Consider the following 27,657-nt stretch of genomic DNA (forward strand, 5'->3'; position numbering starts at 1 on the left):
CCTCTGCCTCTGTCTCTGCCTCTCTCTCTCTCTCTGTGACTATCATAAATAAATAAAAATTTAAAAAAAAAATTTAGAAAAAAAAAAAAAGAAGTGCAGCCTCAAAGCTGAATTCCCGCTTGGCAGGAGCTGTGGTGGACACTCAGGGAACTGGCCCCTGGGGACGGGGTGGGTGGCAGGACAGGGAGCCCCGGGGCCCGCATCTCCAACAGGCTCCCGTGCTGTGTGCGCACACCTGGGCTCCAGCATCCTGGGGCTCAGGGGCAGGGAACCGGCCCCCGGCACATCCTGCACCTGAAATCCAGTCCGCTCACAGCCCTTTAACCCGCTCTAAAAACCAGAGTGTAAGAGACTGAACACTCTCTGCGCTTGGTCTGTCTCCCCGCCCCCCAGGCTGCCCGCCCCAGCTCCAGGTTCCCCACCCGGGCCAACCTGGGGCCGCTGCTCCCGGGGGCGCCCCTCCAGCCTCGCGAACCTCCCAGGCCCTGCCCGCGCGACGTCTCCTACCTGGGACCACGCGGCCTCCTCGGCGGCCTCTGCGGGCGGAGCCTCCCCTTCCACGGCCCACTCCCAGCCACGCCTGCCCCGGCTGCTCAGCGCTGACTCACCGGAGCCGGATGAGGCCGGAAAAAGGGGCCGCAGAGAGGAGGCCTCCCGCCGCGCGGGGCGCTCGGGGCAGAGGCACTTCCGGGCCGCTCTAGGATCCCGCGTCTCGCCTCCCGCTCCCGCAGCGGGGCACGCGGTGGGAAAGTCGTGCGCAGGCGCGCCTCCTGCACGTTTGAAACCGGAGAAACGCTGCGGTCTAGGCCATTACGTTGAAAATGCTTATTTTTAAAACTTTTTTTTTTAATTTTTATTTATTTATGATAGTCACAGAGAGAGAGAGAGAGAGAGAGGCAGAGACACAGGCAGAGGGAGAAGCAGGCTCCATGCACCGGGAGCCCAATGTGGGATTCGATCCCGGGTCTTCAGGATCGCGCCCTGGGCCAAAGGCAGGCGCCAAACCGCTGCACCACCCAGGGATCCCTAAAACTTTTTTTAAAAAAGAATCTATATGATTTTTAAGAAACCTCGGCCAATGCCAAAATGAATAAAGCAAGAGATGAAATCCCACCCTGGCCTACCTCAGACGCACGGACCTGGGGTGGCCACTGTCACCGTTAGCTGGGCATTTGCGCATATAATTACGATCTCATTCTTACCTCTGGATAGAGAGGCATGAAGTTTTTTTTTTACAGTTAGCTTTTTCTCCCCTTATTTTAACTTCTTCACTTCGCGAATCTTGGACGTCTTTATTGTGGAGGCAGAGAAAATTAAGGCCATTCCACCTTAAGTTCAGCGTTAGCACAAGGACAGCCATCCCAGGCCCCTGTGAATAAGAGCTAAATTTTACATTACTTCAGTTAAGCCCCATATTAGAGTGAGAACAGAGCTCAAGCCAGTGGCTGGAAGCCCCTTATCAGAATGAGAACAGAGCTTAAGAAATTCCTCCACCCCTTCTGGAAATTCCCTAGACCAGCCCCTAAAACTCAGCTGGAACCCACCTCGGGGTCCAAGTCCCTGCTCCGCTGTGTTGGGTATACTTGGACCCAACCTCGAGCTTGTTAATAAACCCTCATGTACTTGCATCGTGTCGACTCCTTGGTGGTTTCTCGGATTAGCAAACTTGGGCACATTTATTGGTCATGTAGATCTACTCCTTTGGTGGCATATGTACTGCAATTCATTTGTCCAGGCCCTACCTATTGATAGACTTTCCTTCCTTCCTTTTTTCCTTCCTTCCTTCTGCTTTCCTTCTTTTCTCTTCCTTCCTTCCTTTGTTTTTTGCTACAAATCACTTGGCTTTTTAGCGGTAATACAAAATCAGTCCAAAATCAACTAAATTAGCTCTATTGGTACAAAACAGCACAATTATTAGTACTGTTAGTCATCCATCAATTTTATCATGCCAATCAGAATGATGGTATTGCATAAACCATGTTTTGTTGTGCCCAAGATTGTGAATCTGAGAAACCACTAAGGAGCCGACACTGATGCAAGCGCAAGGGTTTATTTGCAAGCTCGAGCTTGGGTCCAAGTGTACCTGACACAGCAGAGCAGGGACTTGGACCCCGAAGTGGGTTACAGCTGGGTTTTTTATGGGCTGGTCTAGGGGATTTTCAGAAGGGGTGGAGGAATTTTTTTCATTCTAATATGGGAGAAAGGGTGGGGGGAGTTTCTTAAGATCTGATATGGGTTTCTCTGCCAAGGGCCTGAGCTCTGTTGTCTTTCTGATATGGGATTCCCTGCTGAGGACATTCTGCAGTTTTTCCTATGAAGTTCAGCTCTTATTCACAGGGGCCTAAGATGGCTGTACTTGTGCTAATGCTAAACTTGGGGTGGAATGGCCTTAATTTTTCTTGGCCTCCACATGTTTTTGTTTTTTTTTTAAAGATTTTATTTATTCATGAGAGACACACAGAGAGAGGCAGAGACATAGGCAGAGGCAGAAACAGGCTCCCTGCAGGGAGCCTGATGTAGGATATTATCCCAAGACCCAGGAATCACTATCTAAGCCAAAGGCAGATGCTCAACCATTGAGCCACCCAGGTGCACGCCTGTTTGTTTGTTTTTTAAGAGAACCTTATTGTTTATTTTATCACAGCAGTAGGAAAGTATCTTGCATCTTAATGTAAATTATTTGATGGGGTGTTTTAACTCCAAAACTATAGCTTTGTAAATTTCTGTGGTTGTTTTCCTCAAACTAGCCATCTGAGGGCATTAAATAAAGTCAAGTTTCATCCTTTATTTTAACTTAATCTAAATATCTAATAAGTGTATAATCATTAAGAGTACCAGCATTAAGACACTACTCAAAATACTGATTGTTTTCTTCAACACACTCCCAAAGCCATCAGTACAAACTTTCCCAACAAACTATATAATGACTGAAAATTTTCAGCCTTTCTTTAACTGGAATACATTTCAAATACATATTCTCTTGCATTTTGGATGCCCACCTGTGACAAGTAAACCGTTTCTATTTGCATGAAACTCTCAAATGTGTCACTGATAGTTGATTAGGCTCTCTAATTGGTTCATGTGTGCTCGTTAAGTAGGTCAACTATAGCACTCAGGCAGCTTCCTCCCTAGGATGAAGTTCGACAGTGTATTGGACTTCCCTGTAGTTAAACCGCTCTGAGAAACGCTGGGTCCCATTTGTCTGTTTGAAGGAAGATTCCCCTATATCACTACCTTAATGATTGTCCTGGGGCAGGAGGGATTATTTTTTCACTTAGAATTGGAAATCTCTACCAAAAATACTTAAACATCCCTCAGCTCAGACAAGAAGAAATGCTGACTACAAGACTAAAAAGATTGTTATGTGAATCTGCAAGCAGATATATTGTGATATTGACTCTTCGGTGGCTTATGTCATAAGTTAAAAAATATGGAGGAGGAGGAGGAGGAAGTGGATGTGGAGGAGGCAGAAAAAGGGAGAAGCAGGAGAAGGATAGAAAGAGAATTAGAGAATTGTTAACAGAGATCGAGGGAACTAGCTGGTATGTGGATAGACCCAAGTCTAAAAACATTTATGTCCCATATGAATCTTTACTAACCCAAGATGGTTTCAGTAAGTGGGCAAGCTGATCTGCTCTATGGATGTCACCAACCAATTCTTTTTTTTTTTTTTTTTTTTTTTTTTACCAACCAATTCTAAACCCCTGATTATGATTTAATATCCCGGTGGGAACAGCCAGTCACCTGGTGGCAAGTTGATTACATTGGACTCTCTCTATGATGGAGAGAACAAAAGTTTGGTCCAAAGCAATAGATACTTGTTTTGGAAAATAAATGAAATGTCCACTCCCCCAACTGTACTTTCAACTGGATTCTTGGAATCCTTCTTTCCTGTCCTTTAATGATACTGTGGGCAGATCTCATAGCTTTCTGGTCAATTTTAAGTATTAAAGATACTACTCACTTTATTTATTTTTTAAAGATTTTATTTATTTATTCATGAGAGACACACAGAGAGGCAGAGACATAGGCAGAGGGAGAAGGAGGCTCCATGCAGGGAGCCTGATGTGGGACTCTCCCATCTCAGGACTCTGGGATCACACCCTGAAGCAAAGGCAGACGCTCAACTGCTGAGCCACCCAGGTGTCCCTCATTTTATTTTTAATTTGAAAATATATTTCTACTGAATAAGTTATATAGCCACAGATTCAAAATTTTTACAAAAAGTACATGTGGATGGCCACGGACTAGCTAGAGTTACTAAACCAAACCAAGCTCGGACTTGTGTCCCTCATTTACTCATAAGGCTCGGGAGCCCAAAGGGTAAATAGTTGGTTGACGCTTGAGAAAGGGCTTGAGCAATGGTTTCCGGAGCTCGCTTTTACGTGATCGCCCACATAATACAATTGATATAATGTGTTCTAGCCTGGTGGTAAAGTTAAATATGGGTCTGTGCTATTCTTACTGGTCTGTTAATCATATATATTGTCCTTTTGAAAGTGTATGTACCTAGAATAGCATGTTTATCTATAACTAGGACCCTCATGTGTCAGTAGGGTTTGTCATGCATGTAGGTATTCCTTTATTTTTTTTTATTTTTATTTTTTTTAATTTTTATTTATTTTTGATAGTCACACAGAGAGAGAGAGAGAGAGAGAGAGGCAGAGACATAGGCAGAGGGAGAAGCAGGCTCCATGCACCAGGAGCCCGATATGGGATTCGATCCCGGGTCTCCAGGATCGCGCCCTGGGCCAAAGGCAGGCGCTAAACCGCTGCGCCACCCAGGGATCCCGGTATTCCTTTATTTTGTTCTGTTTGTGCTATATAATACCGTAAGAACCTGAATAAAGTTGACACTGCTTGGACATCATCCACTGCATCCCTCCTGCCCCCATCTCTTTACTTTTCTTTTATTTTCCTCATCCCCTTACCCTTGGGACCCTGATCGTGTTGCTGCAGAGCGCTCAACAAGTACAAAATTGAAAAATCTAGCAAGTTTCCTGCTGAGCACATGCTTTTGCTTGGAGGAAACCACATTTAAAAAAAAAATATTTTATTTATTTATTTGAGAGAAAGAGACCAAGCATGAGTAGGGGTCAGAGAGAGAGAGAGAGAGAGAGAGAAAAGCAGGCTTCCTGCTGAGCAGAGAGCCCAATGTGGGACTCCATCCCAGGACCCCGGGATCATGACCTGAGCCTAAGGTAGACTCTTAACCAACTCAACCAGCCAGGCAGCCCAGAAACCACATTTTTGAGAACTAAGAAACTAGAGTCATGTCTTGTGTTGTATAAGATCTAATGCTTTGAATCCAATGGTCCAATACAGACTCTCTGACTTAGACATTTAAACATTTCATTCTAATACAACAATCAAGTTTTACCATCAAACCACACCAATCCCTGAAATCCATTAAATCTCAAATATTTAAGATGTCATAGTCAAATATGGACACATTTACTTCTTTGTATAAGTAGCCTCTATATATTGTCTTGCACTGTGTCCTTTTTCATTTAATGATATATCTTGAGAGCTTAGTATATACACATACTTTGTTTCTGGAAGGATACATGAGGGCTAATAGTGTTTTCCTGGTGGGGAGGGCAACAGGTGACAAAATTTTCTGTAATGCTTTTTATATTTTTTGAGTCATATGAATGTAGAACTTATCAAAAATAGAAATAGTCAGGGCACCCAGTTGGCTCAGTCAGTAGAGCATGCAGCCCTTGATCCTGAGGTTGTGAGTCCAGCCCTGCATGGAGTATAGGGCTTCCTTAAATTAATTTATTTAAAAATAAATAAATAAAAAGCATGTGTCTTGGGAAAAAATGGAAATAATAAAATTCCCATTTTGGTCAGTCATCCTCCCCAGGACTCGGCGGGTGGTCCCCAGTGACACACAGCAGGTGAGAAGTAGTTTAGGGGAGCAGACTGGCGTGCTCCCCTCCAGGAAGGGACATCCCGCGTCGCCCCCGGGGTCACCCCGGCCTCTCCCACTCGTAAGACTCTGTATGCTCCTTGATACTTACTGCAGAATTGTGGACGGGACATCTCTCAACTCTGTTCTCAATGGCCTTGCAAGAACTCCTCTCTCTCTCTCTTCTCCCTCTCTCTCTCTCTCTTTCCTTCACCGAATTTAAAAATGCCTCAAGTCAGCACAAAACTACCATTATTTGAGTTCCTTCACCCACGCGATTAAATGACACAGTTGTACGTGTTTCTCTAAGGGGAACTCGGCCGCATCACAGACACGCACCTTCAGAGACTCAGGGGCCACACCCTTTCACCCCGGGACAGGTCCCAGAGGAGGCTGGGCGGAGGGGAAGAGGGGGTGCATACTGCTAATTAGGAGTACAGTTTCAGCTGCACCGCAGGGAATTAGTATATTTGTCTTGATCATCATTTTGCCCCGTGCCGATGACTGAGTAAGCAGGCAGTAACCATTGTTCAATGAAGGGATGAAATACTCTGGATTAAATATAAAATCTGAGTCCCAGAGTCAAGGTACCTAGAAAGGATATTTTCCCCAGTGTTTCCGCACTTTCCCCTCTTAGGTCCTAACCTTCCTGACCCTTCCACCTGGAAGCCCTCCGGATGATACCAGTGTCCTCTGTGCCTGTGATTCTAGTTTTGCTCTCCTTCCCTATCTGTATCAATAAGGCTTAATCGCTGAGTCGTCTGAGGATTTATGTTCAAGCTTGGAGCATCTGTTTGATGTCTGACCGTCTTTAACATTCCACAGTGCAGAAAGAGGAGAGACTGCAGCGAAGCGACCTCATGAATTTGTACTCTGAGCGTGATGGAATCACAGCACCACCATCCACACCTCCATTCTTTCGACAAGTGTTTAACAAATGTCTTCTCTCTTCCAGGCACTGTGCTGTGCACAATGTACATTGTCTAGGGGGAGGACAGATCTTGAAACAAAAAACACAAATCAGTACATGCTTGCAAATTTTGCTTAGGGATGTGAAAACTGTACAGAGTGGCATGAGAAAAATCACTGGGAGATCAGGAGTTGTATCTCTGAACAGAGACCCTTTAGACAAGTAGGTGACATTTAGGATAAAATTTGAGCAAAATGTAGGGACAGGCAGGGGCAAGCGAAGTGCAGCGTAGTCCAGGCGGAGTGAAAGGCATGTGGGGGATGTTAGGAAGCTTGAAAGGAGGTGGGTATGAGCTACGGTGGGGAAGGACACTGAAGGGGGCCACATACCCCAGGCATGGACCATGCCAAGGATTTCAGATTTTACCCAAACTGCAGTGGGAACCTATAGGTGGAGGAGAAATATGATCTGTTGAATCTTTCTGAAAGGTCGTTCTGGAGAGAACAGGTGTGAGCAGCCTAGTGGAGAGGCTGTGGCAGCAGTCCCCATGGGAGGTGGTGGTGGTATGGACTGGAAGAGTGTCTGTAGGAATGGGGAGAGGTAGATGGATATAAGATGTTTTGGAGATAAGATCTCCTGTACCTACAGAGGCTTTGGATACACCTGACAGGGATGTGTCTCGGGTGACTACTCTTGGGTTGCTTTTAGCACGGAAACTACCTCTCAATCCCAGGCAAACCCAAGCTGGAGACAGGGTGAAGAATTTAGCTTTTTAGAGGACTGTAAAAAATATCAGACTTATATCTGTAATGAGTGACTCTCCCTACTCAAGATTTTAATCATCAATGATAAAGATTCTGGAATATACCCTTTTTTTGCAGTATATTGAATTTACAGTAAATCATTTGCTGATTTCTTGGTTTCCCAGTTTGAATTATACTATTCTTTTGACTATTTTTAAATATTTTATTTATTCATGAGAGACACAGAGGCATAGGAAGAAGGAGAAGCAGGCTCCATGCAGGTATCCTAATGGGGGATCCAGGACTCCAGGATCACACCCGGGACCAAAGGCACGCCCCAACCGCTGAGCCACCCAAGGATCCGACACATTGATCCTTAAAAGGGAAATTATCTTGCTGCCCTCCCAACTTGGGCCACAGAATTGTTCACCAGATCTCTATCTTAAGACCATTTTAAGAAAAATGATCACACTGATTAAAATAAAAAAGGATAAAACAAAGAAATCTGAAGAATCCATTTTTTCCCTAATAGACATCCTAAGTAAGTAGCACTTACATTTTAAATTCCCATCTTTCGGGCAGCCGAGGTGGCTCAGTGGTTTAGCTCAGCTGACAGCCCAGGGCGGGATCGAGTCCCACTCGGGCTCCCTGCATGGAGCCTGCTTCTCCGTCTGCCTGGGTTTCTGCCCCCCTCTCTCTCTCTCTCTCTCTCTCTCTGTGTGTGTGTATCTCTCATGAATAAATAAATAAAATCTTTTAAAAAATTCCCATCTTTCTTCTGTTACATGTTGGAATATTTATGGATAAAATAATGTGATGCTTGGATTTTCTTTACAGGAGGAAAAATGTTATATATAGAAAGGGAGAGGTTGGGAAAACTTGCTAATCTTGCAGTTGGGAGATAGTCACATGAGGTTTTGTTTTCCTTGTTTTTGTGTGGGTGTGTTTAAAAATTTCCTTAATAGAGGCGCCTGGGGCATCTGGGTGGCTCAGTGGTTGAGCATCTGCCTTTGGCTCAGGTCGTGATCCCAGGGTCCTGGGATGGAGTCTCTCATTCCGCTCCCCAGCAGGAAGCCTGCTTCTCCCTCTGCCTGTGTCTCTCTGTCTCTCATGAATAAATAAAATCTTAAAAAAAAAAAAAAAAAAAAAGTAGAGGCGCCTGGGTGGCTCAGTCAGCACACTGGACTCTTGATCTCAGAGTCATGGGTTCTAGCCCCGCTTTGGGGGTAGAGTTTACATAATAAATTTTTTTTATATATCTGTAATAAAAAAATATAATGTTTGACTTTGCTTCATGGCATTAATATGCCAGATGTTAGGATCCCTGTACAAGCAGAATTAATAAAATATTCATGGAGAGCATAAATAGATAAACAAAGACGTATGGAACTTTGATGACAAGAAAAGCTGAGGGAGAGGTTGAACACCTTAGTCAAAATTCCTTGCAGACCCCGTGAAGGCACATCTGTGAAACCAGTAACCTGGACAACTCTGCGGTGCACCCCAGGTGCAGCCCCAGGTGCGTGCACAGTGCTCCGCCGGCTGCGGGTCCCAGGCGTCTGCCCCAAGACCACCGAGGGGCCCCCAGCGACCTCAGCTCCCAGCTTGTTCCCGAGGAAGCGCAGAAGGTCGGTGTGGACGCCGCGGCAGCCGAGCCGCTCCGCAGGCTTGCGTAATTCCTGGGGTCTGCATCCTGGGGCCCCCGCAGCTGGGTAAGGAGGGGGCAAGCCCGCAGGCGCCTCCTCCCGCCCTAACCCCCCCGAGACCCCGGGGCCGCCCCTCGCACCCCTCCGGGCCCGCTCCCCCACCCCCGCCCCAGCCCCCGCCCCCGCAGCCCGCCTTCTCCCCTACGCGCGCGCTTTTGGCCGCTATAGGGTTCAGCAAGACACGGGGGTGCCCTGGAGCCCAAGCGGCGGCTCTCAGGCGTGAGAGGCTGGAGGGGAGCGCAAACCTCTCTGCCCCCACTTGCCTAGCCCCGGGGCTGGCGCGCAGGGGGCGCGCTCCGGACTCTCGGGGCTTCTCAAGGCCCTCCCCGGGCCCCCTGCGCAGGTCGCTGCCCCAGCCCGACCTTTCCCACCTGCTGGGTGCGTCTGGGCCCAGTCACAGGTCTCGCAGCTGCAGGTGCCCGAGCCAGCAGGAGACCTGGGGTTTTGGGGGTTCAGCGCTAGGCACGCAGGAGGCACTAGCCGGATGGGAGAGACACAGGTCGGATTGGGGATTAACACCCCGATACACGCATTCTTCATTTTATTGCACTTCACCTTATTGCACTTCACAGACGTTGCCTTTTTCCCTCCTGCAAGTTGAAGGTTGTGGCAGCCCTGCAGCAAGCCCCCTGGCATCTTTTTCAACACTTGTTCACTTCGTTTTGGTAATTCTCATAACCTTTTTCGACCTTTCATTTCACCTTTTTTTCAGTATGTTATTTTGTTATGGTGACTGTGATCAGTGATTACAGCTTGCAGAAATCTCAGACCATGGTTAGCATTTTTTAGCAATGAAGCATTTTTAAATTAAGATATATACTTTTTTTTTTACTTTTTAAAAGATTTATTTATTATTTATTATTTATTTATTTATTTTATTATTACTATTTTTTAAAAGATTTATTTGTTGGAGGGGCAGATGGAGAGGGAGACAGGAAAATCTCAAACAGGCTCCACCCCCAGCATGGAGGAGGACTGAGGGGGGATTGATCCCACAACCCTGAGATCATAACCTGAGCTGAAATAGTCAATGCTTAATGGACCGCACCACCCAGGCGCCCCTGTTGTTGTTGTTGTTGTTTTTCTTTAGATATAATGCTACTGCACACTTAATAGACTGCAGTATAGTGTAAACATAACTTTATTCACAAGTGTTTTTTTTTATTCACAAGTTTTTAAAAGATTATTTATTTATTTATTCACGAGAGACACATACACAGAGAGAGGTAGAGACACAGGCAGAGGGAGAAGCAGGCTTCATGCAGGGAGCCGTCGGACATGGAACGCTATCCTGCTCTCCAGGATCATGCCCTGGGCTGAAGGCAGCGCTAAACCTTGAGCCACCCAGACTGCCCACAAGTTTCTTTTTGTTTTTTGTGGGTTTTTTTTTTTTTTTTAGGTTTTATTTATTTGACAGAGAGAGCAACAAAAGTTATTAAAGGTTGCATCAGGCTTTCAGGCTCAGGTGTTAGTTGCCATAATTCCAACTTTTAAAAAGTTGATATATAATTGACATATAACATGAACTAAGTTTCAGGTCTGCAACATAGTATTTGATATTTGTATATATTGTGGGACAATCACCACAGTAAATCTGGTTACCATCCATCACCATATAGTTACAATCTTTTTCTTTTAATGAGAACATTTAAGATCTACTCTTCTGGCAACTTTCAAATAGGCAATACAGCATTATTAACTACAGTCACCATGTGATACATTCTGTCTTCAGGCCTTGTTCATTTTATAACTGGAAATTTGTATCTCTTGATCCCCTTCACTCATTTCACCCAGTCCTATTCCTTCCCCCTAGTGACTATAAGTTTCTCTGTGTCTATGAATTTGGTTTGTTGTCCTTTTCCCTAGATTCACCTATCATTAAGGCTTGCCACTTGTTTTCTCCATCATATATACTTTACTGCTATTATCTGCTAACCCACTGACCACTTGAAAATGTGTTGCAGGGCGGCCCCGGTGGCGCAGCGGCTTAGCGCCGCCTACAGCCTGGGGTGTGATCCTGGAGACCCCGGGTCGAGTCCCGCATCGGGCTTCCTGCGTGGAGCCTGCTTCTCCCTCTGCCTGTGTCTCTGCCTCTCTCTTCGCTCTCTCTGAATGAATGAATGAATGAATAAATAAATAAATAAATAAATAAATAAATAAATAAATAGAAAAGAAAATGTGTTGCAGCGATGCCTGGGTGGTTCAGTTGGTTAAGCATCTGCCTTCAGCTAAGGTCATGCTCTCAGGGTCCTGGAATGGAGTCTCCTGTGGCATCAGGCTCCCTGCTCAGCGGGAAGTCTGCTTCCCTCTGCCCCCCCCCCCACTTGTGCTGTCTCTCAAATAAATAAAATAAAATAAAATAAAGAAAATGTGCAGCAGTATAAAGAACCTTCACCCGTAAACACTTCAGCATGCACCTTTTCAAAGCAGAGACATTTTGTCTTGTGACCACAAAACAATGATTGACTCAGGAAACAACACTGGTGCAATACTATTATTGAATGTATATGCCATGTCTACTTTATGCCAATTGTCCCAACAATGTTCTTTACATAAATTTTATTCCAATCTAGGACCCAACCTAGGCTCACACACTGACTTTATTATATTTCTTTAATCTCCTTTAATCTAAAACAATTCCTCAATGCTTCTTTTATAACGTAGATATTTTTGAAGAACACAGACCAGTTGTTCTGTTGAACCCTCCTACCCAAATTTGGGTTTGTCTGTTTCCTCATGATTAGATTTGGGTTACACATTTTTTGCCAGAAATCCCACAGAAGTTATGATGTGTCCTCAGTGAAGCAATTCTATCAGAAGTCCAGTAGCAGTTCATCCCATTACTAGTTGATTACTTACTTAGTTAAGGTGTCATTTGCCACATTTCTCCATATTATTTCATCTGGATTATGTTTTTGAGGGCAGCCCCCGTGGTGCAGCGGTTTAGCGCCTCCTGCAGCCTGAGGTGTGATCCTGGAGACCCAGGATCAAGTCCCACATCGGGCTCCCTGCATGGAGCCTGCTTCTCCCTCTGCCTCTCTGTCTCTCTCTCTCTCTGTGTGTGTCTCTATGAATAAATAAATAAAATCTTTAAAAAAATGTTTTTGAATTTAGGCCCATAGCTTCTTAGGCAGGATGGTCAAGAATCACTTAACACCAATAGTTCCAGGATAAGCACTGGGTTGTGTGTCTCTGGTCTCAGCCACTGGTCATTAACTCAGAGATGCACAAGGCCCAGGAACCTCCTTTTCTTCCTTCCTTCAATATTTATGGAGCAACTAATACTTGTCAGGTCCTGTTTGAAGTGCTGAGATATACAGAGAGAGAATAAAACAGTCCTGCTCTCAGTGATCCTTAGCTCAGGAAGTTCTGGAAGGCTCCCTCTGCTGGGTCTCATCAGTGGCTCTCCTAAGACCTAAGAGGTAACAGGTAACAAAAAAACTAACATAGACTTTGATAGGAACTCAACTGTTTAATCCCCCATATCTGTTTAGAATGTTTGTAGTATTGTCTAGGGTTGTTCTCAAATTAAGGTTAACAAAAATTGATGTATTTCTTGGAGGGAAATGTGCAGAATATATGTGGGTTGAAAGCCAGTTTAAAGTAACGGATTTTATCATGGACAATGATGCTATATAGATATATCTGAAAACATCATGAACAAATCAGATGGACTTCTAAAAAACATGTTCCAGTAACCCACAAGAAGGCTGGGAAGAGAACCTACAGAAATGCAATATAGGGAACAAAAAAAAAAATAGTAAACTGAAGCCTTAAAATACCAATAATTACATTAAATGGAAATAATTTACATCCACCAATTAAAAGACAACAATGGGATGTTAATTTAAAAACATCATCCAAGCATATGCTGTCTATAAGAAACTCACCTCAAATTTAATAAGTAAATTGAAAGTAAAAGGACAGAAAAAGATACATCATGCAAACATAATCAAAGAAAAGCAGGGATTGTTCTTTTGCTGGCCATCCAGATTTCAGAAGGTGTTGAAGAAAATGTTAAAAGTGCACATTAAGTTTAAGGGATCCCTGGGTGGCGCAGCGGTTTGGCGCCTGCCTTTGGCCCAGGGCGCGATCCTGGAGATCCGGGATCGAATCCCACGTCGGGCTCCCGGTGCATGGAGCCTGCTTCTCCCTCTGCCTGTGTCTCTGCCTCTCTCTCTCTCTCTCTGTGACTATCATAAATAAAAAAATAATAATAATTAAAAAAATAAAAATGTGTCACATCTATAGCAGTTACATCGTGGATAGCAGCAAAAAATGAGAAAGTAGTCTTCCAGTATTTGAAAACTATCATGAGCTTCAGCAAAGAAGGGCCTCACATTATTGCCCAAGGGACACAGGTAGTGCTGAAGCTGAATGTTTCAGTTGTGTAAATATAATTTGCAGGAGGGTGAAAATGCTGTTAATTAAAAGTTTGGTTTTCTGTCTTCCCTTTCATCCTTCTCAGTTGTGAGCTCAAGGAGTATGTTCACAAGGAGAAAAGTATGCCCTGGGCTTTTGCAAAGTCTGGGGGTGGGGGTCAGGAAGGTCTGCAGGCTACCTACTTCTGGTTAAAGGCTGGTTCGGTAGGGAGGGAAACAGAACACTCGCTTCACCCATTCCAAACTTGGATATTCCAGTGTCCTTGACTATTACTCAGAGTAGTAATTTCAACACTGGGATAGGCTAAAGCTAATTAGAAATCAAAATGGTTTGAAAAGGGACACCTGGGTGGCTCAGTGGTTAGAAGTCTGCCTTTGGCTCAGGGCATGATCCTGGGGTCCTGGGATCGAGTCCCTCGTTGGGCTCCCTGCAGGGAGTCTGCTTCTCCCTCTGTGTATGTCTCTGCCTCTCTCTGTGTGTCTCTCATGAATAAATAAAATCTTTTTAAAAAATGGTTTGAAAAAATACAACATCAAAACTCATGAATTCAGTAGAAAAATAGAATTTTTTTTATCAATGGGCTTTTATATATTTTTCATATTAACCAATACTTCATTGTATTTAGTAAAAGTAATCACAGGTAAATTTCTTGTTAACATTTACTTTTCTAAATTCTCAACTTTTCCAGCATTTACAATCTTTATAAAAACTTTTTGATGTGACATCTCCAATTTTCTTTAATAATGAGTTTCAAGAAACATTTTATTTCAGATTAAAAAAAAAAGTCCTTGATTCTTCCTGTAGTTGTCACTGAACACCTGGGCAGGGTGTCCAGTTGTAGTGGATTCTCTAGGACTACATCAAGGCTGTGTTCCCACAGCAGGCTCCACTCAGTTCATGCTGCTGCCAGGGCTTAGAACAGTGTAATAGTGTTGCAACAGTGTTGCTCTCTGCCTATTGGCCTTTCCATATTCTTCATATTTATGGGGGTTTTCCTCAGAGTTTATGGAGATCTGACTTACAACTGAAAGCCTGCCCACATTCGGAACACTCAGTGTTTCTTTCCCATGTGGACTCTGAGATGGTGATTCAGACCTGTCTTCTGACAACTGAAGGCTTTCCCACACTCTTTACATTGATGGGGCTTCACCTTGTTGTGAATTCCCTGGTGTTCAAGAAGATGCTCTCCTCTTGTGAAGGCTTTCCCACACTCAGGACACTGCTAGGTTTTATCCCCAGTGTGAATTCTTTTATGGTTTCCCAGGCCAGTTGATCGAGTAAAGGTCTTCCCACACTTGTCACACTTATATTTTCTTGGCTCAGGGGGCTTACTGTGCTTCCCTCCTAACCTGTGTTTGTTAAGACCTGAGTGTTGACTACAGGCTTCACCACACTCATCACATTTATAGGGCTTCTCTCCAGTGTGACTTCTTTGATGTATGATCAGACTTGAGCTCACACTAAACATTTTTCCACACTCAGCACACTCATAGGGTTTTTTCCCCCTGAGTGAATTCTGTGATGGATTATGAGTTCTGAGCTCTGGCTAAAGGCTCATCCACATACAGGACATTCAAGAAGTTTCTCTCCAGTATGGATTCTCTGGTGCTGGTTAAATCCTGCATACTGGGCAAAGGCTTTTCCACACACTTTACATTCATAAGGTTTTTCTTCACTGTGGATTTGCTGATGCTGAATAAGATGTGAACATTGCTGAAGGTTTTCCCACACTCATTACTCGTAAGGTTTCTCTTTACTGTGGAATCACTGATGCTCAGTGAGATCTGAACAATGGCAGAAAGTTTTACCACAGTCCTCACATTCAAAAGGTTTCTCTCCAGTGTGGACACTTTGATGCTTTGTAAGAACTGATCTCCGACTGAAATACCTGCCACAATTACTACACCAATATGGCTTCTCTCCAGTGTGGATTTTGAGATGTTGGAAGAGGCCTGCTTTCTGACTGAAATGTTTGCCACACTCTTTACAGGGATAAGGTTTTTCCTTGCTGTAAAGCTCCTGGTGCTGGGTAAGCTCTACACATCTGAAGAAGGCATTTGCACATTCTGTACATGAGTATGGTTTCTCCCCAGTGTGGGATCCTCCTATGGCATATGAAGCCCTCTTATCCAGGTGAAGGTTTTCTTACATTCTTCACATGTATGTATTTTTTTTTCCTGTGGCACCCCATCCTGCGTTTCCAAACTTCCATCATGGTCATGGCCTCCTGTGTATTTGGTATGTTGAGACAAAGTTCCATCATGTCCGTCAGACCCCTTCCCACATAGTTCTGCTTCTTCAAGAAGTTCCTGCTTCATGCTTAACATCATGTCGTCAGTCTTCATACCACCATCTGAAACAAGAGACCACAGAACTTGGGGAGCAAAGAAAACTCAAAAATAATTTAAGAGATAGCCAGCTGGAAAGGCTAATGTCTCTTTTAGGTTGATGTTAACAGAAGATACTGTATCATCTCTTTACTTAGCGTTAGCAGTTCAGAGAAAGATGTTAGTCAATGTGGAAGGAATGGTAGTAATACAGGTGTGGGGCAGCCCCAGTGGCCCAGCGGTTTAGCGCCGCCTTCAGCCTGGGGTGTGATCCTGGAGACCCGGGATCGAGTCCCATGTCAGGGTCCCTGGAGTCTGCTTCTCCCTCTGCCTCTGTGCGTGTGTCTGCATGAATAAGTAAATAAATACATCTTAAAAAAAATACAGGTGTGAAAGTGAGAATGTGGCAACATTGACAGGCTGTCACTTCTGTGATTACATAAGACTGTAAGTTCCATCTTGCTAGTGGAATCTCTATGGACACTCTTCCATGCTGGCTTGCTGGCTCTGGTGAAGAACACCACCATATGGAGAAGCCCATGAGGCAAGGAAACAAAGGTGGCCTCTGGCCAGCAGCCAGCAAGAGATTGAGGCCCTCTGTTTAACAGAGATGTGAGTCCTGCCAACATCTATGTGAAGTGGGAAATGGATCCTTCCCTGCTCACAACTCATATGAGATGTCAGCCCTAGCACCTTAACTGCAACCTGATCTGAGCCAACCCAGACTCTCGACCCACAGAAACTATGAGATAAAGCATGTGTGTAGTTTGAAGCCACTAACTTTGTGGTAATTTGTTAAACAGCAATTGCTAACTAATATACTGCTGATACAAACATACAAATCTTCCTTAGTGTAAGAACTAATTAAAAAGAAAGGGGAGGGGTGCCTGGCTGGCTCAGTCAGAACATGCAACTGTTGATCTCAGGGTTTTGAATTCAAGCCCCAAAAATGAATCTTTTTTTTTTTTAAAGATGTATTTATTTATTCATGAGAGACACAGAGAGAGAGAGAGAGAGAGAGAGAGAGAGAGGCAGAGACACAGGCAGAGGGATAAGCAGGCTCCCCACAGGAGCCCAATGTGGAACTTGATCCCGAATCCCGGGATCACAACCTGAGCCGAAGGCAGCCACCCAACCGCTGAGCCACTCAGGTGTCCCTAAAAATAAATCTTAAAAAAAAAAAATAAAAGGAACGTGCGGAGTGGCTCAATTGGTTAAGCGTCCAACTCTTGATTCTGGCTCAGGTCATTATCTCAGGATTGTGGGATCAGCCCCATGTCAGGCTCCATGCTCAGCAGGGAGTCTGCTTAGGATTCTGTCTCCCTCTGCCCCTCCCACCTACTCACTCTCTGAACAAATAAATAAATAAAATCTTTAAAAAAAAGAGAGAGAAAACAAGCCATACATTGAAAAGCATGTATATATGTGCATATATATACATACATATACACACATATGTACCTATTCACATATGCATGTTTGTACTTGTATTTATATGTTTATATGTGTATAAATGACATGTACAATATAAAAGACAAGAAAATTGTTAATATCAAACATAATTGTCCTAATAGCCATATCAATAAATGCAAATGGCTTAACTTGTTAAAAAAACATTAGATTTGATCACAGAGCAACACTCAACTCTATTATATATACAGGAGACACATATACAACATAATGATTGAGAAAATTTATGAATAAAGGATGAATAAGGATAGATTGGGATCCCGGGGTGGCTCAGCGGTTTAGCGCCGCCTTCAGCCCAGGGCGTGACCCTGGAGTCCGGGTATCGAGTCCCACATGGGGCTCCCTGCATGGAGCCTGCTTCTCCCTCTGCCTGTGTCTCTGCCTCTCTCTCTCTCTCTCTCTCTCTCTCTCTGTCTCTCATGAATAAATAAATAAAAATCTTAAAAAAAATAAGGATAGATTAAGCAAATGTAAATAGAAAGAAAGAAGGCATCAAGATTTCAATTTCAGACAAAGGGGAGATTTGATGCCTGGGTGGCTCAGCGGTTGAACATCTGGCTCAGGGCATGATCCTGGAGTCCAGGGATGGAGTCCCTCATCAGGCAACCTGAGAGGAGCCTGCTTCTCCCTCTGCCTATGTCTCTGCCTCTCTCTCTGTGTCTCTCATGAATAAATAAATAAAATTTTTATAAAAGAGAGAGAAAACTATCTATTGGGTCATAAGAAAACCACAATAAATTCTAAAACATAGGAATAACACAAACACTCTCTGATGACAATGCAATTAATTAAAAACAAAATCAGAAAATAAGCTCTTTAATCTGTAAATTTTAAACTCCAACAATTGTTATAAACATACATTTCAGACTTTCTGGAAAATATATAAATGAAAACATTACATTTCAAAACATTTGAAATTCATCTAAACCAGTGTTCAATGAAATATTCATAGCATCAAATACTTACATTAATAAGTAGAAGAATGAAAATATATCAATCAACCCAGCTCAAAAGTTAGGGAAAAAATGGGGTGTCTGGGTGACTGAGTTGGTTAAACATCTGACTCTTTATTTCAGCTCAGGTTTTGATCTCAGGGTCTTGAGTTCAAGCTCAGTGTTAGGCTCCATGCCCAGCATACTTAAAACAAAATCCTAAAACAAAACCATGACAGCCTGCTCATTTATGCATACTTTATTGGCATTTCTCCCTTTAGTGTCTCAATTCCCACTCCTTGTGTTTCCCTGGGTCACCTTGGATGCAAACTATTACACCTATAAATAAATGAGAGAGTGAACCAACAAACCAACCAACCAAAGGAGAACTCAACAAAGGAATTCAAAAATTGAAGAAACCAAATATAATACAGAACACTGATGTAACATTGTAATGGTAAAATAGAATGAGTACACCAATATAAATTCAAATTTGTTAGGAATAAAATCTATCTAGCTCTGCCCATGAATGTCCTAGAAGTAGTGTTACCCAAATGATAAAGAACACCCCTAGCACCCAGAGTTTATTCTCCAATAGCATTCTCTATTAACAAGAACCAAGGCTCCTTCAGAAATGGCTGAAACCAGATCCGGTACAGGGAAGGTACAAAGTGAGCCTGAAACAAGTTATTTTTGTTCAGAAAGCAAAAGCAAGCATTCAAAATTACTAGAGCTATGGCAAAACAGAGACAGGAGCAGGACTGAAGATATTCACACAAGCCAAAGATATGTGGAATAAAAGGTCGATTTTGAATGTGGGGGCCGAAACACACTGACTCAAGAAAAATTCCTAAGTCCAAGGGCACCTGGGGGGCTGAGTTGGTTAAGCCTGTGCCTTCAGCTCAGGTCATGATCCCAGGGTCCTGGGATAGAGTCCTGAGTTGGGCTCCCTGCTCACTGGGGAGATTGCTTCTCTCCCTCTTCCTCTGCTCCTACCCCCTGCTCATGCGTTCTCTCTCTCAAATAAATACCTTATTTTTTAATTTTTTTCAATCTTTTTAAAATTTTTATTTATTTATGATAGTCACACACACAGAGAGAGAGAGAGAGAGAGAGGGAGGCAGAGAGAGAAGCAGGCTCCATGCACCGGGAGCCCGACGCGGGACTCGATCCCGGGTCTCCAGGATCGTGCTCTGGGCCAAAGGCAGGCGCCAAACCGCTGCCCCACCCAGGGATCCCTTATTTTTTAATTCTTTAAAAAATATTTTATTTATTTAAGCTTTTATTTATTTAACAGAGAGAGCACACACTCACAAGCAGAGTAAGCGGCAGGCAGAGGGAGAGGGAGAAGCAGACTCCCTGCTCACCAGGAAGCTGGATGTGGAGCGGGGAGCCCGGTGTGGGGCTGGATGATCATTACCTGAGCTGAAAAGTAACGATTTGTTCCAAGTAGTATCCAATTTCATTACAAGGAGCTTTTGAAACAATCATATGCTGTAATATATACTTAATGATAATTTATTGATTGGTATTTTGTTCTTAATAAAATAGCTCAGTGTATTTTCCCCTATTTTGCATTTATTGCCATTTTATTTATTTATTTTATTGCCATTTTAAACATCTGAAGAGGAAATGAAATTTGTTTCAGCCACAGACAATCTCATGATTTTTCTAGGAGCTGTATACATTTTACCTTAATATTTAGCATTGGTATTTTGAAATATAAGGCTTCTTTTTTTTCTTTTTAAAAGATTTTATGTATTCATTTGACAGAGAGAGCACAAGCAGGGGGAGTGGCAGGGAGAGGGAGAAGCAGGCTTTCTGCAGAGCAGGGAGCCTAACATGGGGCTGGATCTCAGGACCCCAGAAACATGACCTGAGCTGAAGGCAGATGCTTAACTGAGCTACCCAGGTGCCCCTAAATAAAAGCTTTAAAAAAATACATTCCAAGTCCTTAATGATACCAACACAGAAAAAGTCCTAAAATCTCAAGTTGCCATTTAAGATAACACAATAAACCACTTCTTGAATTTGAAGATTGGCATAAGAAGGGGGAAAACAAAGTATCAATCATGACCACCTACAAGGAAGTGACCAGACAGATGTGATGAAGGAAAGCTTTAGTAAGAATGCCAGTTAATAACATAGAAGGAATAAAGAATTACAAAATCATCCTGTAATGCTTAATAAAATGGTTGACCCACATAAGGATTATCAAACATTTCTAATTTGTTGATGTGAAACTATTTGTGTAGTGCCTCGATGACACCACACATTAGCTAGCTACAAGGGGAAAAATCACCCGTTCAATGAAGGTATCACACTGTCATCATGCCAAGCCAGTGATTTAATAGTGGGCCACACAGGTATTAATGTCTATTACCTAATATTAATTCTAGCCAAAAATGTTTAACCCAAATCCTTCAGGCATGGAGATGGAATTTCCAGTTTATAGGAAATACAAGGTACAGGGGCAAGAAACTAAATGATACAATTAGAAAGCAATCAGAAAACTCTAGAGGGTAGGAACCTGGCCTGGGTTCCTCAGAAAGTCTGGGCAATGGGGAAAAGATGGGAGAGGGGAACTGTTCTAATGTAGAAAAGAATCAAGAGGCATAACAACCAGAAGTATCATGCTGCCCTGGATTCTATCCAGAGTTGGACAAATGAGCTTTAAATACATTTTAGAGGGATGCCTGGGTGGCTCCGTCAGTTAAGTATCTGCCTTCAGCTCAGATCGTGATCTCAGGCTCCTGGGATAGAGCCCCACCACTGGTTCCCTGCTCGGTGGGGAGTCTGCTTCTCCCTCATCCCCACACATCCCTGGTACTGCTTGTGCACTCTTTCTCTCTCTCAAATAAATAAATAAGATCTTTAAAAAATACATTTTAGAAAAAATGAGCCTATTTGAATTTGGATTGAATTTAGATAACATTAATTCAACAAATTATGTTACAAAATAGCACAGAGTATGATCTCTTTTTGGTAAAAGGTAAATGTACACACATATGCATAAAAAGATACACAGACATAAAACAAAAAGTTAAAAAGTCATTGACTGTAATCTCTGGGTGACAGAATACCATGTTTTATTTTCTTATCTTGTTACTATGTATTTTCTAACTTTGTACAATGCATATACACCATTCTGTTAATAATAAAGGGTAATTTTCAGGAAAGTCAGTATAGTTTTACATTGTTAATATCCTAGCTATATCTACTGAAGGATGTAAGCATCAAAATACTTGAAATAACATTTGCTGCTAGACCATATACAGAAAATTCAAATATGGATATTTAAAACCAACCATGTTACTGAGGTTGCTCTGAAATGACTTAATACCTTTTGATCATTATTACTCCAAATGTCACCTTTGTCGTGTTCTTTAATAACCCTCATCACAAGGAATTAACATGTCACAAGCCACAAAAAAATCCAACTCGGAGGCCATTTCAGTCCAAATTCCCTAGAGAAATTCTTGCCTCACCTCCTTCCTCTGATGGTTGGGACTCAGGTCCTTTGTCCTGGATCACTGGGGGCTGAATCCATGTGTATGAAGATTCTTCATCTAGTGTCTGAAGGGTCACTGCCTGCAAAAGGATTTTCTGTTCCACAGCACAGGCTGAAACCTAGAGACAAGCAAGTCATTAAGCCTTAAGGATATCAAGAATTTAACAGAGATTAAACCTCTGGAGGAGTCCACAAGAAATATATTCCCAGAGACTAGGAAAAAGAAGAGAAAAGCCAGGGCCTTATGTACCTTCTGAGGCAGAGAGCAGCCAAAAAGGTAAGCAAAGCAAAATTTGATCAGGTCTCATTTCTGTCGTTTCACTATTGGCTGTGTGTCCTTGGCCAAGTTCCCCAATCTCTCTGAACTTAGTGTCCATGTGTGCAAATTGGGAACGATTACATCTACTTCTTTATTGCTGTGAGAGTTGAGTCACCTGTAAGGTAAGGAGCATCATGCTCCTCATTCTATCTGAAATACAGAACACCTTCGGTATCTTTGCTCACCATCCCTGGATCTGCTGTTCCCCTCTCCCTTTCCCTCTTTACGTGGTTGGCTTAGCAAGAAGCTCACTTCCCTGCCAAATGCTGGGTTTTCCCTTTGTTCTCTGAGTTCCACAAACTGAGAGTCTTGTTCCCAGTTTCCCACAACCATATCAGACCAGAGTCTTCCTAAGGTCCAAGGGAATCCTGATAGCAGAAGTGTCTGAACCTGAAGACACTTCTGGCCTGAAGACCTCCCGAGCAAGGGGGTGCTGGTTCTCTGTAAGCCTGAGGCCCTGGTCCCTGGGTGGGTCTCCCCCACCTCCACCACCCCAGTCCCCTGCTAACCCCATCGGGCTTGAACAACTTGCCAGCAGATTTTCTTGTGTCTGCAGCCGTCCTGCCTGGCTTCTGCTGCAGAGCCATCCGGGAGCGTTCACCGCACTCGGGGGCAGTTGGCAAACACTAGTGCGCACCTCCTGCGTTCTGTGAGACGGTGGCAGTCCCTCCGGGCGGGGATGGGTGCAAACAGGCGACCAGCTACCATCACCACTATCTAACTCCATCACATTTTCATCACTCCAAAATAAATCCACACCATCAATAGTCACTTCCAATGCTTTCTAGTCTGTGGTATCCACTAATCTTTCTTTGTCTGTGGACTTGCCTATTTTGGACATTTTGTAAAAACAGATCCTATGATACATAGCCTTTGTTTAGCTTCTTTCACTTAGCATAATATTTTCAAGATTCATCCATGTTATAGCAGTATAAATACTTCATCCCTTCTCATGGCTGAATAATAAATCATTGTATGATTATGTCAGATTTTGTTTATTCATTTATTCATTGACAGAAATTTGGATTGTTTCTATATTTTAGCTATTATGAGTAGTTCTACTATGGACATTTATGTACAAGTTTTTATTTGAACACCTGTTTTCAATTTTTTTTGATATATAACTAGGAATGAATTGCTCCTTTATATACTAATTCTATGTTTAATTTTCTTTTTTTAAAGATTTTATTTATTTATTCACAGAGCTACAGAGAGAGAGAGAGAGAGAGAGAGAGAGGGGCAGAGACACAGGCAGAGGGAGAAGCAGGTTTCATGGAGGGGGCCTGACGTGGTACTCGATCCCGGGTCTCCAGGATCATACCCCGGGCTGCAGACAGCTCTAAACCGCTGCGCCACCAGGGCTGCCCTATGTTTAATTTTCTGAGGAACTTCCAAAGGATTTTCCAAGGTGCTACACCATTTTATATTTTCATCAGCAATGTAGGAGGGTTCTAATTTCTCTATATCCTTGTTAACACCTGTTGCTGTCTTTGATTATAGCCACTTTAGTGGGTGTGACAGGGTATCTCATGGTTTTGATATGCATTTTTTTTGGTTTTTTTTTTTTAATTTTTATTTATTTACACAGAGAGAGAGAGAGAGGCAGAGACATAGGCAGAGGGAGAGGGAGAAGCAGGCTCCATGCACCGGGAGCCCTACATGGGATTCGATCCTGGGTCTCCTGGGCCAAAGGCAGGTGCTAAACCACTGTGCCACCCAGGGATCCCAATATGCATTTTTAAAATATAGAATGATGTTGTGCATCTTTTCATGTACTTATTGTCCATTTGCATATCTTCTGGGAAGAAATGTTAGACATTTCATTTGAATAGTTCAAATCCTTTGCCCATATATTCTAGGTACTAGGTCCCTATAAGATATACAATTTGCAAACATTTTCTATTTCATAGGATGTCTTTTCACTTTGTTGGTAGTGTTCTTTGAAGCACAAAGGTTTTTAATTTGATGAAATCCAATTTCTCTATTTTAAATTGGTTTCTTGGATTTCTGTGTTATCAAAGAAATCACTGCATGGTCATGTTTACACCTGATTTCTTCTAAATATTTTAAAGTTTTAGCTCTTACCTTTAGGTCTTTGATGTATTTTGAGTTTATTTTTTAGTAATACAGTTAGGTAGGGGTCCAAATTAATTCTTTTGCATGTACATTTACAGTAGTCTTAGCACCATTTCTTGAAAAGACTATTTCCCCCCACTGAATTATCTTTACACCACATTAAAAAACCAATTTGCTATAAAGGCATAGACTAATTTCTACACTCTAACTTCTATTCCACTGACCTACGTTTTAACCTTATGCTATTCCTCTTCATCTTGACTACTGTTAAAGAAAAAGAATATTCAGTGATTTGTTAAAGATGGTAAGGCAGATTTTATTCAGGACCACTGCAGTAACTACAATGGGATTTTACTGTGGTGGACAAGAATTGGGCTCAACGATCAATACAGCATGGATAAGTGGGAATTTATAGCCAAGGAGCAAGGTAGGGGCCAGTGGATGAAGTGAGGAGGGTTCTGATTAAACAGACCTACCAGAATTCTTGCAGACAGGCCAAGGTGATCAGAAATTACATGAGATATGGTGGAGAAGGAGAAATCTGATCAGCTGTCAAGAATGATCGGATATGCAGGATGATAATGTTCTGGTTAAACTGATATAGCAGAGTTCTTGCTAAAACTAGGTTTTTAAAGGAAATTCACAGATGGGCCTAGGAGAAGGTTTAGGAGTCTAACGAGTTTGATCGAGGAAAGAATCTTCATCAGTAGTAAGTTTTGAAATCAAATGTGAGTCTTCCAACTTTTTTCTTATTTTTTAAGATTGTTTTGGTTATTCTGAGTCCCTTACATTTCCATATGAAATTTTAGGATCAGCTTTTTAACTTTTGCAAGAGAAAAAAAGCAGCTGAGTTGTTTTTTTTTTTTTTAACATTTTTTAAAATTTAAATTCAATTTGCCAACATATAACACCCAGTGGAAAAAAAAAAAAAAAAAAAAAAACACCCAGTGCTCATCCCATCAAGTGCCCTCCTCTGTGCCTGTCACCCAGTTACCCCAACCCCCCACCTACCACCCTTCCGAAACCTTTTATTTGTTTCCCAGAGTTGGGAGTCTCTCATGGTTTGACTCCCTCTCTAATTTTTCCTACTCAGTTCCCCTCCTTTCCCTTATAATCCTTTTCACTATTTCCTATATTCCACGTATGAGTGAAACCATATGATGATTGTCCTTCTCCGATTGACCTATTTCACTCAGCATAATACCCTCTAGTTCCATCCACGTTGAAGCAAATGGTGGGTATTTGTCCCTTTATATATATATATAAATATATAAAGGGATATATATATATATAACATCTTCTTTATCCATTCATCTGTCAAAGAACATCTTGGCTCCTTCCATAGTTTAGCTATTGTGGACATTGCTGCTATGAACACTGGGGTGCAGGTGCCCTGGCATTTCACTCTATCAGTATCTTTGGGGTAAATACCCAGTGCAGCTGAGATTTTTTTAAAGATTTTATTTATTTATTCATGAGAGACACACAGAGAGAGAGGTGGAGACACAGGCAGAGGGAGAGGCAGGGTCCAGGCAGGGAGCCCGATGTGGAACTCGATCCTGAGACTCCAGGATCACACCCTGGGCCAAAGGCAGGTGCAAAACCGCTGAGCCACCCAGGGATTCCTGCAGCTGACATTTTCAAAGAGTTTGTATTGAATTTGGGAGTATTGCCATTTTAACAATATTAAATTTTACAATCCATGAGATATGTAACCACTTATTTCGATATTCCTCAATTTATTTTCGTGATGTTTTGTGGTTTTTAGTTGTAAGAGGAAATATGAATCTAAAAAGAAAATATTTAATATAATCCAATACAAAAAAAGAAAGTCTAATTTTACAGTATTTCATTTTGAAAACTTGTATTATTGTAGAATCTTTCTCTGTCCCTTTGCGATTTATGTAAAAAATTTTAAAAGCTAAATAAGACTTTCCCATTTTAAGACCTAGTAATGTTTTTCCTTAATGTCCTGGATTCCATCTCTTTGACATGTAAACACCTCCATCTCCTGTCCCTTTTCAGATATTCATCTTCTCCCATTCTGTGGTAGTTTAACTAGATGCCTGGCTCCAAGTTCTAAGTACCTGCTTGTCAGAGACACGAGAAGTTTTCTTTTTCCTTTGGATCAAGGGAATTGGCTAACACAGATAGCCACTAAATTCTCAAATAAAAGTTTGTCTAATAAACACAAGCTTTGAAATTTGGGTTTTCCAGGGAACCACCAGGCAGGTCAAATAATGGAGAATATCTGGGAATGGTGCCTTGCCAACACTTCATGTCCTTCCAGTAGTTGCAGGGTTGCTGGTTTTCACCATGATGACAGGCTGTGTGTTTTCAAGGCTGCTGTGGAGCTGAGCAGGGAGAGTGAAGAACAGAAATAGCACAAGTTAAAATGCCACAAACCTCACTGTTCATACTGAGATTCAGTCATTTTTCTTGAATAAACATACCATGGTTTGCTGCATGCTTTCCTTGGTTTCCAGAGTTCAGAAAAAGTTGATTCTAACATTTTGCCAGAGTTCTTGTTGGTTTTATGGAGATTTTTGTGGTGGTTCTTACTCCACCATTTCCTCTGATATCACTCACATTTTAATTTTAGTGTAAATGTTGTTACAAAAGCAATAATCTTTACCCTTATGATCAGTGTGTTTTATGTCCTGCTTCAGAACATCTTCTTCTGCTATGAGCTCATGAAGATATTCTCACACATTATCTTCTAGAAACTTCATTATATTGTCTTACAGATTTAGATATACATCTCCCAGGAAATTATTTTTATGTATAAGCCAGGGCCCAAGTGTCTCTTTTCTCCACCTTCATGTTGATATTCATTTAATCAAGCGCCACTGACCTATTTGTCCACTCCTACACCAATGTCACAACTTTAACTGCTCTAGTTGTATAAGTCTTAATATCTAGTAGAGCTAGTCATCCACTTTGTTTTTCTTAAGAATATCTTAGGGGAAAAAAAAAAAAAGAATATCTTAGGGGTAGCTGGGTGGCTCGGTTGAGTGTCAAACTCTTGATTTCTGCTCAGGTCATGATCTCAGGGTCATGATATTGAGCTCTGTGTTGAGTTCTACATTCAGAGTGGAGTCTGCTTGAGATTCTCTCTCTCCCTCTCCCTCTGCCCCTCCCTCTGCTTGCATGCTCTCTCTCTCTAAAAATAAGTAAATAAATAAAATCTTTAATAAAAATAAATTTTATTATTTTTGTTTTATTTTACTTTTATTTTTTTTATTATTATTTTTATTTATTTATTTATGATAGTCACAGAGAGAGAGAGGCAGAGACACAGGCAGAGGGAGAAGCAGGCTCCATGCACCGGGAGCCCGATGTGGGATTCGATCCCGGGTCTCCAGG

At 42.4% G+C, this 27,657-nt stretch overlaps 1 long non-coding RNA gene and 1 pseudogene across 6 annotated transcripts in view; both read right to left on the minus strand.

Annotated features, from left to right (window-relative positions):
* LOC140626162 (uncharacterized) overlaps positions 1 to 636 on the minus strand; it is a 31,528-nt gene extending 30,892 nt beyond the window's left edge. For all 6 annotated transcript variants that reach the window (XR_012025353.1, XR_012025356.1, XR_012025357.1 and 3 more), the window contains exon 1: positions 508 to 636. This is a non-coding gene — a long non-coding RNA (uncharacterized lncRNA). The remainder of the gene's footprint in view (positions 1 to 507) is intronic.
* A 13,491-nt stretch (positions 637 to 14,127) lies between these two features.
* LOC140626071 (uncharacterized) lies at positions 14,128 to 22,923 on the minus strand (annotated as a pseudogene).
* Positions 22,924 to 27,657: the final 4,734 nt, after the last annotated feature.

Source organism: Canis lupus, chromosome 37, assembly GCF_048164855.1.
Source record: "Canis lupus baileyi chromosome 37, mCanLup2.hap1, whole genome shotgun sequence".
Taxonomy (NCBI): Eukaryota; Metazoa; Chordata; class Mammalia; order Carnivora; family Canidae; genus Canis; species Canis lupus.